Below are 12,097 nucleotides of genomic sequence, written 5' to 3' on the forward strand. Positions count from 1 at the left end.
TTCTTTGCAACATTTTATATGTACACAAATAAATACAGGTTAACAAATTAATATTAGTTTAATTTAGGTAATGGAATCATATTTAATGTTTTAAAGTAGAAGTATAGGAAAAAAAAATGTTTTCATTTTGGATAGAGCAAAACTCAGATTCAGACAGAGCTGTGGCCTGGCCCCCTTTCTCTCCTCATTGGCTGACCGACTGATTGACAGCAGTGGGAGTCAACGGCATGGCGCTGCTGTCTCAGCCAATGAGGGGTGTTCCAAGCAGCTGAGATACTCCTGCAACATCGCTGGATCTAGTTGGGGCTCAGGTAAGTATTAGGGGGGCTGCTGCACATCGGTTATTCTGTCTTTAAAGGCATGAGTGATGGGCAGCTCAATGTGGGTTAGCATGATGGTCCTTTTGCTAAACTGTTGTATAGACAAGTTTATTATTTTCAGAGTAATGCTCAGGTACTGGTAGATCAAGCTGTATGAGGAAGCGTCAGCTGACAAAAGACAAGGATGGGCAGGTGAGTCGACGTTCATTGTGTAGTTAACAAACAAACTATTTCTCAATCCGTGGAACACAACACTTGTTAATATTTAACAATGGTGCTACCATCCCTGGACAAGAGAGCGGCATACCTCAGAGGTCAAACTGCACAACAAACACCATCGGAGCTGTCTGACTTCAGCTGAAGAAAGTGCAAACATGCTGAGCACACACAATGGGTGAGAACGGTGAACATTATATAAACAGAGGTGTGGCTGGTCTTCTTACTGGTTGTGATAGGACATGCTCAGTTATCTTATCTCAACTACACCTTGATCTTTGTAAGGCTCTATGCACACTGGAAAAAAATAGAATAAAAATTGCAGCTTCTACAGGAGTTTTGCAGCTCAAACGTTATTCTGTAAAACCATGCACATTAGGACGATTAGAGGCATATTTTGAGATTTGGAATTAGAGGCAGGAACAAAAAAAACTTCTGGTTTACATTTCTGATTGGATCTTGTAACGGTATGGCCCGTGGGACCCAGAGGCTCTTGAAGGATGTGGGGTACTCCTGTTTCAGCTTCACCAATGACTCTTGTGTCTAGGGTCATCCTATGTCCACTAGGGGCATAGGATGACTGAGAAATGATATCTCGGATTACATGAGATGGGACAGTAATGATAATTCACAATGTATTGCAGGATATCTTGAAATATTACATGTTGTTGATTCTGAACCCAACAGGTCAATAGGAGAGTGACTCATTCAATGTGGAAAATAGACTGTTAAGGTCAGGGGTGGGCAATTATTTTTTCGATGGGGCCACATGAGAAACTAAAAATATTTTGGAGGGCCGGGCCAAAAGGCTAAACTCAATACTGCATAAGGCTGGGGACATGACACAGGAGGGGGACAGAGGCTGGGGACATGACACAGGAGGGGGACAGAGGCTGGGGACATGACACAGGAGGGGGACAGAGGCTGGGGACATGACACAGGAGGGGGACAGAGGCTGGGGACATGACACAGGAGGGGGACAGAGGCTGGGGACATGACACAGGAGGGGGACAGAGGCTGGGGACATGACACAGGAGGGGGACAGAGGCTGGGGACATGACACAGGAGGGGGACAGACGCTGGGGACATGACACAGGAGGGGGACAGACGCTGGGGACATGACACAGGAGGGGGACAGACGCTGGGGACATGGCACAGGAGGGGGACAGACGCTGGGGACATGACACAGGAGGGGGACAGACGCTGGGGACATGACACAGGAGGGGGACAGAGGCTGGGGACATGGCACAGAGGCTGCAAATAAATCATATGACTTCTTCACATCATCAGTATGTTGTGTCTTCCTCCTGTGCCCCTTTCACCTCTCCACAGATCTGACATGTGGAGAGGTGAAAGGGGCACATGAGGAGGACACAGCATACCGATGATGTCTAGGTAGGATAGCACTTCACACTCTGCTGCTGGACTGAGGAGGACTCACCAGACAAGGCCAGGGCAGTGGCACTGAGGGCAGGCAGCAGGCGTCGCGAGGAGTCCTACTCCAACGAAGAGAGTGGAGACCAGGGTCCACTCCAGGTCCGTCACCAGCATGGCGGCTGGCCGACTGCTACAGTCAGTCAGTCGGGCGGGCAGAGCAGGCAGGCAGGCGCACTGGTCGGTCTCCGTCTGCCTTCACTCAGTCCACTCCGTCACAGTGGGGGTGCGTCTGCAGTGTGTCCACTACATCTGCTGCTGTGTGCTATCCCGCCGGTGCCGCTCTCCACAGAGTCCACACATTCTACGATGTTCCTCAGTTTCCCCGCGCTGCTCTTTTGAATAGGCTGGCAGCAGTGTTGTTAGCGCGAAAATGCGCTTTGATAATTGGCTTCGCGGCGGGTGGTGGTGGGCTGGGCGGTCAGAGAGGGCGAGGCTATGCATAATGTAGGAGGACTAGACGCTGCCTGCGCTGCGGCTCACATTCGGATCTTTTTACGGGCACATTTCCCTTATTACGGACTTTTACGAACAGGGAAAAAGTGCCTTTTATTTACGTACTGTCCGTAATTCTACGGACGGTTGGCAACTAGGGTTGTCCCGATACCACTTTTTTAGGACTGAGCACAAGTACCGATAGTTTTTTTTATGTACTCGCCGATACCGAATACCGATACTTTTTTTTAAATGTGTCCACAAATGCAGCCATGTCCCCAGTACAGCAGCCATGTCCCCAGTACAGCAGCCATGTCCCCAGTACAGCAGCCATGTCCCCAGTACAGCAGCCATGTCCCCAGTACAGCAGCCATGTCCCCAGTACAGCAGCCATGTCCCCAGTACAGCAGCCATTGTCCCCAGTACAGCAGCCATTGTCCCCAGTACAGCAGCCATTGTCCCCCGTACAGCAGCCATTGTCCCCCGTACAGCAGCCATTGTCCCCCGTACAGCAGCCATTGTCCCCCGTACAGCAGCCATTGTCCCCCGTACAGCAGCCATTGTCCCCCGTACAGCAGCCATTGTCCCCCGTACAGCAGCCATTGTCCCCCGTACAGCAGCCATTGTCCCCCGTACAGCAGCCATTGCCCCCCGTACAGCAGCCATTGCCCCCCCGTACAGCAGCCATTGCCCCCCGTACAGCAGCCATTGCCCCCCGTACAGCAGCCATTGCCCCCCGTACAGCAGCCATTGCCCCCCGTACAGCAGCCATTGCCCCCCGTACAGCAGCCATTGCCCCCCATACAGCAGCCATTGCCCCCCATACAGCAGCCATTGCCCCCCATACAGCAGCCATTGTCCCCCGTACCTACTGTTATCACCGCGGCGGGGAACATTACAGACAGTGTTCGTTTGAACAGCGGTTTTCCCCGCTGCGCATAGACACTCCCCCTTGGACGGATCTGTCCAATCGCGAGCAAGGGGGAGTGTCTATGTGACTCCCCCTTGCTCGCGATTGGACAGATCCGTCCAAGGGGGAGTGTCTATGCGCGGCGGGGAAAACAGCTGTTCAAACGAACGCTGTCTGTAATGTTCCCCGCCGCGGTGATTAACGTGGCAGCGGCGGGGGGGGGGGGGGGGTATTCTATTTTAGTATCGGGGGTATTAGCGGGAGTACTCCCGCTAATACTCAGTATCGGGACAACCCTATTGGCAACACTGCCCGGGGGCCGGATTAAAAGGTCCGCCGGGCCGTATACGGCCCGTAGTTTGCCCAGGTCTGGTTAAGGTGGTAATTAGGTCTGCTACGTTACAGATCTATCTGGCAGAAAAAAAATAAAAACTTTCTAAAACTGTGTACAAAAACTCTATGGCCGTGTTTTTCTGCCAAGGGAACTGGTGTTTTTTTTAAGCCCAGTGTACATGGAGCCTTAAAGTATGACAAAAAAATGTGGCATGCAACTTCATAAAAGTCGCAATGAAAATAGTAGGGTAGTAACCTTTTTCCGAGTCGTGGAAATTCGAATGGTTCCATTGCTGACAATAGGGTGGACTTGTCAAATTGCACGACAAATCTTACCGTGTGAAAGGGGGCTTAAGAAACACACAGTACAATGGTTCTTACTACAATAGAACATGGAGAAGAGAAAAGCAGAAGGTCCTATCCACAGAATGTAGATGCTTCAGAGACTGCAGACAAATTGGTCTGCATACAAGACATTTCAAGCCCAATCTTGTAACTTTGGAGAAAGAAATATCTGGAAGTCTAGGACACCTTTAGAAAAAAAAAGTATGCCTTGATAAATAGGAAATGTTAATTAATGTTAATTAAAGGATGTGCATTTATTGCAGCAGCTGTTCTCTGAAAGACATGGAAAACAAAGAACTACTTTGTGAAAGTGCCAATGCAGGCGATTATGTCAGCCATATTTAACCCGAGGCATTCTCTACCTTTCCACAGAAGCTGGAGCCTATGTGAAAGGCCAGGCACGTACAGTATTGATTTGCTTAATGACAAGTCTGCTTAACCCTCTGCAGTGAAAGTTCAGTGTCAAACAAAAAACACACAGATTTTGTTGGTGGAAGAACTTCAGTTGAATAATAAAAAAAAAAAAAAATTAAATAGATTACTGCTTTTAAGTGAACTTATGAAAACCATCAAATAAGCAGTGAACATATTGGCTTTGCAGCCAGTGCTGTTGCACAGGTTCTCCTTACAGACACGCTGGCCCTTTAAAAGCACACATGATAAAAAGCCAAAGCTGACCACCAGGGACTCCCAACTAGAAAGACAAGACCCTCAAAATAGCTTTGGTACAGGATTGGGTCCATTTGTGCTGACAGCATCACGAGAAACCTGTAAATGCACAGCTAACATTCAGATATATACATATATACACACACACACACACACACACACACACACACACAGATATAGATATGCGTGTAGATAGAGATCTATATATACACACGCACACACACACTATATTGGGACACCTGCCTTTACACGCACATGAACTTTAATGTCATCCCAGTCTTAGTCTGTGTACAAGGTCCATTAAAACATGGATCAGCGAGTTTGGGGTGGAGCAACTTGATTGGCCTGCACAGAGTCCTGACCTCAACCCGACAAAACACCTTTGGGATTAATTAGATCACAGACTGTGAGACAGTCCTTGTCCACATCAGTGCCTGACCTCACAAATGAACTTCTGGAAGAATGGTCAAACATTCCCATAGACACACTCCTAAACCTTGTGGACAGCCTTCCCAGAAGATTTAAAGATGTTATAGCTGCAAAGGGTGGGCCAACTCAATATTGAACCCTACGGACCAAGACTGGGATGCGATTAAAGTTCATGTGTGTGTGTGTAAAGGCAGGCGTTGCAATACTTTGAGAAAAAAAGTTATATAGTTTATTTATATTACACACACAGATCAGCCATAATATTAAGATTACTGTCAGGTAAAGTGAATAACATTGACTATCTCAATACAATAGCATCTGATAATCAATGAGATACATTAGGCAGCAAGTAAACTTGTTATCCCTGAAGCTGATGTGTTGAAAGCGGGTTTGTAATGGTTGACCCATGTCCACAGCCAAAAGTGGCTGCAATGGCCGCATGAGCATCAGAACTGGACCGCAGAGCAATGGAATTCTTAAATATAATTACATCTTCTCCTGGTGCAGAGTTAGAAGACAAAGCCAAAACACTAGCCAACTGGTCTCTGCTAAAGTCACTCATATGCCAAGAGTAGTCAGCCATTAGTGCCCTGGTGTCCAACTTGCGGCCCTTTGGTTTATAATGCGTGGTCCTTGGACCTCAGCAGTCTGTAGTTGGAACCTTGCAAAGGGAAATAGCATTGATCTCCATCAGCCTTGTGTAACATGTTCCCAGTTTCCCATGGTCTTCTGAAGCATATCCCTAGCCAAAAATGTAGCATTTCCATACTCTCTGACCATTCATTTTCTCCATTAGGTCTGCAGTGGCTCACAGTCTTCTAAGCATTACATATGGGGGAACGTTGTGTGCCCTTTGGTAGTTTCAGGGGCCACATTTGAGGTCCTCTTTAGGTCATTAGCTGACAATCACTGCAATAGTTGTACTGCTTGACCAGACGTCCTCTACATTGCCAGAGATCAAGTGACCATTATTCCAGCATTAAACTCAAAGCCCACCATTGGCTGAAATGACTTGTAACTAGGGTAACTTACCGGTCTGTGAGTTGAAGCCGCACCAGGAAGCTAATTTTCTTACTCAACAGACAACGGAGTCAGTCAACATGAGACTTAGGCCCCGTACACACGAGAGGATCTATCCGCTGGAATTTATCTGCGGATCAGTTCCAGCGGATAGATCCGCTGGTGTGTACACTCCAGCGGATATTTTTCCGCGGATTTTTTTCGGGCCGACCGATTTCCAGCGGATAAAAATTTAGCATGCTAAGAAATCTATCCGCTGGAATCGGCTCCAGCGGATCGATCCGCTGGTCTGTACAGACTCACCGGATCGATCCGTCCGAACCCATCCCTCGCATGCGTCGTAATGATTCGACGCATGCGTGGAATTCCTTATATGACAGCGTCGCGCACGTTGCCGCATCATCATCGCGGCAACGGCGCGACACGTCATCGCGATGGGAATTCGGCGCGGATTTCGATCCGATGGTGTGTACACTCCATCGGATCAAAATCCTCAGAGGATTTATCCGCGGAAACGGTCCGGAGGACCGTATCCGCGGATAAATCCTCTCGTGTGTACCCGGCCTAAAAGTGTATAAGCTCTAGCACAGGGCTCTTCATCTATTGCGGAACTACATGTCCCTAGAGGCATAGTAAAACTGACATCTATAGACATGACTAGGCATGATGGGAATTGTAGTTCCTGAACAACAGGGGGGGCCGTAGTTTCAAGACCCCTGCCAAACCAGTTCCACAGTGCACCTTTGGCCGATTGGAATACTGTGACTATACCAAAACAAGGCTCCATAAATGATCCAGCAACAGTATAAAAATTGATATTGGAATAATGTATGCTCTTACATAAAGCTGGCAATTATTTGCTGCTATACTTGAAATGTCCCGACCATTATATTGCCACAATGATAAAGGTGGACAGGGTAAACAGAAGCAGGTGGGGCCATTTTAAAAAGGTGGCTGGAATGAGATCACAGAATGAAGATAAGAAAACCAAGATTGCTTTGAAATTTTCATATCTGTACTTCTAATTTTAGACGACACAAGAAAATAAAGAACAAAAAAAAAAAAAAAATGTACCCAGATTACAATTTTTTAAATATGGGACAATATTCTTTTCCCAATGATTCAGGTCTAATATAGTTTTAATAAGTTACAGAATTCCTAAGAACTTTTTTTTTATTTTTTTATAATTTATTGTTTTTATTCCCATTTTCTTTCTGTATCCTCACCAAGGCCCGGTTCACACTGAGGCGAGTTCATAACGAATTGGATGCGTCGAAAACATTCTAAATTTGCATGTCATCCATAGTCATTGTTTTCAATGACAGTCGTTCACATACATGCGTTGCCATTCCTCTACGAATGCAATGCGATAAAAAAAAAGGGGGGGTCTTGTGCGAGTTTACAGCCTCTTTACGGCCTGCCTCTTGAAACATGTGACATGAACTTCCCAGGATGCAGCTATGAGGCCATGATTACATCACCAGCGCCTCACTCAACCAGGAAAAACAGTAACTAATTAAAAGCAAAATGTGTTCGTTTAAAGGGGTTGTAAAGGTTTGTTTTTTATTTTCTAAATAGGTTCCTTTAAGCTAGTGCATTGTTGGTTCACTTACCTTTTTCTTCGATTTCCCTTTTAAATGTTTTTTTTTCTTTGTCTGAATTTCTCACTTCCTGTTTCTTCTCAGTAAGCTTGCCCCCATCATCTGAGTCGTTCTGGCTGGGGGTTAGTGAGCCAGAAGAGCTTACTGAGGAGGAACAGGAAGTGAGAAATTCAGACAAAGAAAACAAAGAAAAAAAAAAAAAACATTTAGACGGGAAATCGAAGGAAAAAGGTAAGTGAACCAACAATGCAATGAACTTTTTTCAAAGAGGGCCACATTTGATGAAGTGAACATGCTCGAGGGCCGACCATTTTGCCTGACATTCTTTGAACCATTAAAATTTGATCTACGTGTGTTTGCCCAAGCACTAATACACTGCCCCAAAAAGAATTCTCTTGCCTTCGTAGCTGTGTGTGGTGAAGAGATGAGCTCAGGCGTGTTATTTGGATATACCATATTTATCAGCGTATAACACGCACAGGCTTACCATTGCCATGAATGCAGCCTCACCATTGCCATGAATGCAGCCTCACCATTGCCATGAATGCAGCCTCACCATTGCCATGAATGCAGCCTCACCATTGCCATGAATGCAGCCTTATCATTGCCATGAATGCAGCCTTACCATTGCAATCAATGCAGCATTACTATTACAATCAATGCAGCCTCACATGTGCCATGAATGCAGCCTTACCATTGCTATCAGTGCAGTCCGATCGATTCCCATCTGCAGCCTTGGAGGGGACAGGGAGGGGGAGTGACAAGTGCCGTCAGATTACTAACAGGAGAATTTCTTGTTTACTTGTGGCCTATGATAAACAGAACAGTCATCCAATGGCATCCCAGGAATCGGGACTTCCTATTACAGACGCCACATACAGACGTAAACAGGAGATTCTCTTTATGTAATCTGATGGCGCGCGTCCTGTCCCCTCCGAGGCAGCGCAGATAAATACGGTATATATCTTTTGTGGCCCCCAGGGCACAGGGCACATGTGAGGCTGCAATGGCTATATATATCCAAATCCCCAGGGGGGCCATATTAAATCACCAGGGGGGCCGCAATTGGCCCCCGGGCCTGACTTTGGACATGCCTGCACTAGAGCATAAAGGAACCAATTTAGAAAATAAAAAAACAAACCTTTACAACCCCTTTAAACAATGAACGCAAGATGATTTCATATCGGTATGCAGTGCTGTGTTTTATAATGAAAATGGGAACTTTATTGACAATCCATTCTAGGTACATTTTAACATAATGCAACTTGATAAAAGGCATTTAATTATATTTAGTCATGATAAAAACAAAAAAAAATCTACTGCTTCACCCCAGGCACATTATTGATCAATAAGGTGGTTTTTGTACTTTGGTGCACCAAACCATATGACTAAGTTGCCCTCTAGTGGCAATATAAAATAATATTCTAGGAAATGCAATATATGCACAAAACAATACTTATAGCATACAGTGCCTATAAAAAGTATACGTTCCCTTGGAAGTTTTATTAGCATAAAACGCACACAAAAATAACAGACTCTATACGAAAAGTACATTTCCCCTTTAAAGTAGTACTGAAGCTTGTATTTCTCTTCAAAAAAACTTTTGTATATTCGTACACAGAATTCTGAACTAAATTATAACTGAAAGGCAAAACCTAGTTTTGGGTAAAGTGGAGATGAGATAGAACACCCATTAGATTTTTATTACAGTCTGTGTCCCCATTGGGGAGATTCACCCTCTTGAATTTATCACGTTTACCAGTATCATTGAAAGAAAACCCCAAATTTTGGGTTGTCCCTATAAAAGTAACATGTTCTGGTGACCTGGGGGGCCCCCCACAAGAGATTCCCCCTTTTTCTGCTGCGACTTCCTCTCACTTGCTGTTTTGGCTATGGAACAGGAAGTGAAGGAAACTCTCCCCAATGGGAAAAGGATTGCAAAAAAAAAAACCTCTTATAACCCTCCCTTACACCAATCAAAACATAAAATCCATAAGGATATATAAAAGGAAAGTGGGGGCAGTGACAATGGGACTAAAAGAAGAGAGGCTAGCTTTAGGGGAGAGGGAAGCAGCATGTTATACGAGTGTGGAAGGTCTCTATCAGCTTTACACATCTGGGTGTAACTAGGTTACCCCTCTTCCTATTGGTAAAACAGCTCCAGCTCCTATTGGTAAAACAGCTCCAGCTCCTATTGGTAAAACAGCTCCAGCTCCTATTGGTAAAACAGCTCCAGCTCCTATTGGTAAAACAGCTCCAGCTCCTATTGGTAAAACAGCTCCAGCTCCTATTGGTAAAACAGCTCCAGCTCCTATTGGTAAAACCGCTCCAGCTCCTACTGGTAAAACAGCTCCAGCTTCTATTGGTAAAACCGCTCCAGCTCCTATTGGTAAAACAGCTCCAGCTCCTACTGGTAAAACAGCTCCAGCTCCTATTGGTAAAACAGCTCCAGCTCCTACTGGTAAAACAGCTCCAGCTCCTACTTGTAAAACAGCTCCAGCTCCTACTTGTAAAACAGCTCCAGCTCCTACTTGTAAAACAGCTCCAGCTCCTACTTGTAAAACAGCTCCAGCTCCTACTTGTAAAACAGCTCCAGCTCCTACTTGTAAAACAACTCCAGCTCCTATTGGTAAAACAACTCCAGCTCCTACTTGTAAAACAACTCCAGCTCCTATTGGTAAAACAACTCCAGCTCCTACTTGTAAAACAGCTCCAGCTCCTACTTGTAAAACAGCTCCAGCTCCTACTTGTAAAACAACTCCAGCTCCTATTGGTAAAACAGCTCCAGCTGAACAGCCTTTTTCAAATCAAGCCACAAATTTTCAATCCATTTGAACTCTTGACTTGCACTCTATATTCAAGGACATTAAAGTGATTGTAAACCTTAGACATTAAATATGAACAAAGCATATCCCTCTATAGTGTGTACTTGTCTCAGTTCAGAATGCCAAGTGTCATTTCTGCCTGCTGCTTCCTTTTGCCATCCGCATTAATTACTTCTGACAAGTTTTCCTGACACCGAAAAGAAAAGGTGACAGGGGAGGGACCTCCAGCTGATTGACAGAATCGGCTTTGCAAGCTGTGTGAGAGAGGGTGTGTCCCTTCCCTCCAATCAGTTTTCCTAGTTTTGCGCTGCACAGTGGGACTTCAGCTCTCCGCCCCCTTTTTCTGACAGCTTAGTCAGCACTTTGAAGGGATGTAGAGAATAGAAGACAGCAGATAAACAGGTACAACTTGTGTAGGAGGATATGTATCGCCTGAGGCCAGTCACTGGTTATATGTTAAATTACTACCACTTTTACAAATGTTTTTTTTACATTCCTCTGGTTTCTTACAGACTACAACAGGTTTTCAACCAAAATATAATAATTTGCCATATTCCTTCTATCCTCACAAAATTTCCAGGGCCTTCTACAGAGAAAGATCTCCACAGCTTTAGGCTGCCACCACCATGCTTCACGGTGGGGATGGTGCAATTATAACATGCAGTGTTTGGCTTATGCCAAATAAAGTGTTTTTTTCTGATGGTAAACTTTTGGTAGAAAATGTCTTCCAAGGTGGTATCAGCAAACTGTAGACTAGATTTCATGTGAGCTGTAGTTAACTGTGGCTTTGTTTTGCCACTTTCCCATAAAACTAGTTTAGCACCCGGGAAACAGTTGTTGTATGCAGTCTATTCAATCCCAGCCACCGAGGCGTCCAACTCCTCCAGATCGATCATAAGACTTTGCAGCCTCTCACTAGTCTCCTGCTTGTAAGGTCACACATTTCTGGAGGACGGCATGTTCTTGGCAGATTTATGGCTGTGCAATACTATTTCCATATCATAATGATTGATTTAACTGTACTCCAAGGGATATTTTGGGGCTTGGAAATTTTCTTGCATCCATCACTGACTTGTGCTTTTCATTAATCTTTCCAGAAGAAGATGGACCTTCCAGATACATTTCTATTTATACCACAATAACTTGAAACCCCTAAACTGCACACAGGTCATCTCTTTTTAATTGGGTGCCCTAGTAAAGATTTGTCTGTGTCCTAATAAATTGGGTGCATGCTTCAAGTTGGTTATTTTGTCACACACACTATTGTCAAAAGTATTTGGACGCCTGCCTTTACACGCACATGAACTTTTATGGCACCCCAGTGTTAGTCTGTAGGGTTCATAATGGAGTTGGCCCACTAATGGCAGCTTTAACGGCTTCAACTCTTCTGGGAAGGCTGTCCACAAGATTTAGGAGTGTGTCTATGGGAATATTTAACCATTCTTCCAGAAGTGCATTTGTGAGGTCAGGCACTGATGCGGACGAGAAGGCCTGGCCTGCAGCCTCCGCTCTAATTCATCCCAAAGGTGTTCTATCGTGTTGAGGTCAGGACTCTGTGCT

The 12,097-nt window shown here is 45.3% G+C and overlaps 1 protein-coding gene across 7 annotated transcripts in view; it reads right to left on the bottom strand.

Moving 5' to 3' along the window:
- Positions 1-12,097, bottom strand: part of TBC1D1 (TBC1 domain family member 1) — a 294,417-nt gene that overhangs the window by 53,150 nt on the left and 229,170 nt on the right. The window lies entirely within an intron of this gene.

The sequence above is a fragment of the Rana temporaria genome, chromosome 1 (assembly GCF_905171775.1).
Source record: "Rana temporaria chromosome 1, aRanTem1.1, whole genome shotgun sequence".
Taxonomy (NCBI): domain Eukaryota; kingdom Metazoa; phylum Chordata; class Amphibia; order Anura; family Ranidae; genus Rana; species Rana temporaria.